Below are 3,423 nucleotides of genomic sequence, written 5' to 3'. Positions count from 1 at the left end.
GGTTCTTTCACTTCTATTTGAACTTCTTGTTCACATTTTTCTTCGTTTCTTGGAATGGGAGGTTTGTATAAGAATTCTTCTTCATCACTCAAATTTGACTCCTCCCTAAATTCCAATTTTGATTTTTCATATGTTGTTGATAACATATTTATGTTTTCATTTTGAAGGTTTTCTTGGGTGGTGAAATTATGATTAACTTCATTGTCAACTTCCATCGGACCATGTATGTAATGTTTAACTCAGTGACCATTAACTTTAAATTCAATCCCATTTGAATTTATTAATTCTATCATTCCGTATGGGAAAACTCTTTTGACTATGAATGGTCCAGACCATCTTGATTTCAATTTTCCAGAAAATAGCTTGAATCGTGAATTGAAAAGAAGAACTCTGTCTCCTTCTTTAAATTCTTTTGAACTTCTGATTCTTTTATCATGCCATTTCTTCATTCTTTCCTTATAGATTAACGAATTTTCGTATGCTTCATGTCTTAATTCTTCTAATTCGTTTAGTTGACTTAACCGTAGACGTCCAGCTTCATGTAAATCAAGATTACATGTCTTCAAAGCCCAAAATGCTTTGTGTTCAATTTCTACTGGAAGATGACATGCTTTTCCGTAAACAAGTTTAAAAGGTGTGGTTCCAATTGGAGTTTTGTAGGCTGTTCTAAAAGCCAGAGTGCATCCTCTAACTTAATGGACCATTCCTTCGGATTTGATCCTACGGTTTTTTCTAGAATACGTTTTAAAGCTCGGTTGGTATTTTCAACTTGTCCACTTGTTTGTGGATGATATGCGGTGGAGATTTTATGAGTTACTCCATATCTTTTAAGAACTTTCTCAAGTTGATTATTACAGAAATGAGTTCCCCGATCACTTATTAAAGCTTTCGGTGTTCCAAACCTTGCAAAAAGACATTTTAAAAAGTTGACTACAACTCGTGCATCGTTAGTTGGGAGAGCTCGTGCTTCCGCCCATTTAGATACATAATCAATGGCTACGAGAATGTAGAGATTATTATGAGATTTTGGAAATGGACCCATAAAGTCAATACCCCAAATGTCAAATACTTCACATACTTGAATGACATTTTGTGGCATTTCATCACGTTGACTTATTTTTCCGGTCCTTTGACAAGCATCACAGGATTTGCAAAGAAGGTGTGTGTCTTTGTAAATTGTAGGCCAATAGAATCCAGCATCATAAACTTTTTTTGCTGTTAGTTGAGGTCCATAATGCCCTCCTGTTGGTCCTGTGTGACAATGGTTTAAGATTTGATTGGCTTCATCTCCGAATACACATCGGCGTATTATTCCATCTGGGCAACTTTTAAACAAATGTGGATCTTCCCAGAAATAGTGTTTTATATCACTGAAGAATTTCTTTCGTTTTTGGTACGATAATCCCTTCTCAAGGAATCCACAAACTAAGTAGTTTGCATAGTCTGCAAACCATGGAATTTCATTATAATCTATCTTCAATAGATATTCATCATGAAAGTTGTCTTGTATGGCCGATTCATTTAGAACTTCTAATTCGGGATTTTCAAGACGAGAAAGATGATCGGCGGCGAGATTTTCTGCTCCTCTTTTATCTCGGATTTCAATATCGAACTCTTGTAAGAGTAAGATCCAATGGATTAATCTTGGTTTAGCATCTTGTTTCGAAAATAGGTATCTAAGAGCAGAATGGTCGGTATAGACCACCGTTTTTGCTAGAACGAGATATGAACGAAATTTGTCAAAAGCAAAGACAATAGCAAGGAGTTCTTTTTCAGTAGTTGTGTAATTTGTTTGTGCTCCCTGTAACGTCTTACTAGCATAATATATAGGTTGAAATCGTTTTTCAATCCTTTGTCCTAAAACGGCTCCCATTGCAAAATCACTTGCATCGCACATTAGTTCAAATGGTAGATTCCAATTTGGTGTTATCATGATCGGCGCATTAGTGAGTTTCTCTTTAAGAATATTAAAAGATTTGATGCATTCATCTAAAAAGATGAATGGAGCATCCTTTTCTAGGAGTTTATTCATAGGAGTGGCAATTTTAGAAAAATCTTTAATGAAACGTCGGTAAAAACCGGCATGCCCTAGAAAACTCCTAACTTCTCTAACATTGGTGGGATGTGGAAGTTTAGCAATTACATCTACTTTAGCTCTATCCACTTCAATTCCTTCCTTTGAAATTTTATGTCCAAGAACGATGCCTTCTTTAACCATGAAATGGCATTTCTCCTAATTAAGAACTAGATTTGATTGTTCACATCTAATAAGCATTCGTTCTAGATTAACTAGACATGATTCAAATGTATCACCGAAGACTGAAAAGTCATCCATGAAAACTTCCATGCATTCTTCTATCATGTCGTGAAAAATCGCCATCATGCACCTTTGAAAGGTTGCAGGGGCGTTGCAAAGTCCAAATGGCATGCGTTTGTAAGCAAAAGTACCATAAGGGCACGTGAATGTGGTTTTCTCTTGGTCCTCGGGTGCTATAGGAATTTGAAAATATCCAGAAAATCCATCAAGAAAACAATAGTAACTATTTCTGGCTAATCTTTCCAACATTTGATCAATGAACGGTAAGGGAAAGTGATCTTTTCTGGTAGCGTCATTTAATTTTCTATAATCAATACATACACGCCATCCTGTTACAGTCCTAGTAGGAATAAGCTCATTTTTCTCATTTGTGATGACAGTCATGCCACCCTTCTTAGGCACACATTGAACTGGGCTTACCCATGGACTATCAGAAATTGGATAAATTAAACCTGCATCAAGCAGTTTAATAATTTCTTTTTTAACTACATCTTGCATATTAGGATTTAGTCTTCGTTGTCGTTGCACATAAGTTTTATGACCTTCTTCCATAAGGATTTTATGTGTGCAATACGAAGGACTTATTCCTTTAATATCATTAATCTTCCATGCAATGGCTGGTTTATGAGCTTTCAACACAGAAATGAGTTGTGATTTCTCATTTTCAGTAAGAGAAGACGATATTATTACAGGTAATTCAGATTCACCATGTAAATAAGCGTATTCCAAATGGTTTGGAAGTGGCTTTAACTCTAATGTCGGAGGTTCTTCTATCGATGATTTATATCGATATCTGTCTTCTTCTTTTAGCATTTGAATTTCTTCTGTTGTTGGTTCATATCCATTAGCTATTAGTGTAGCTAACATTTCAGCTTCATCAATTGGTTAAGTTCCTTCTCCTAAAGAACATTCTCCCGTTCCTTGTAATTCTGGAAATTCTTCTAATAATTCTGCATGTGAATCTATAGTTTGAATATAATAACATGTATCATCTACAGATTGCGGTTGTTGCATTGCTCTATCAACTGAAAAGGTAACACTCTCGTCCTCTATACTTAGGGTCAGTTTCTTACCAAACACGTCTATCATTGCTTTAGCCGTGTTTA

This window comes from Rutidosis leptorrhynchoides, chromosome 3 (assembly GCF_046630445.1).
Source record: "Rutidosis leptorrhynchoides isolate AG116_Rl617_1_P2 chromosome 3, CSIRO_AGI_Rlap_v1, whole genome shotgun sequence".
NCBI lineage: Eukaryota > Viridiplantae > Streptophyta > Magnoliopsida > Asterales > Asteraceae > Rutidosis > Rutidosis leptorrhynchoides.
This window is presented reverse-complemented; position numbering follows the sequence as displayed.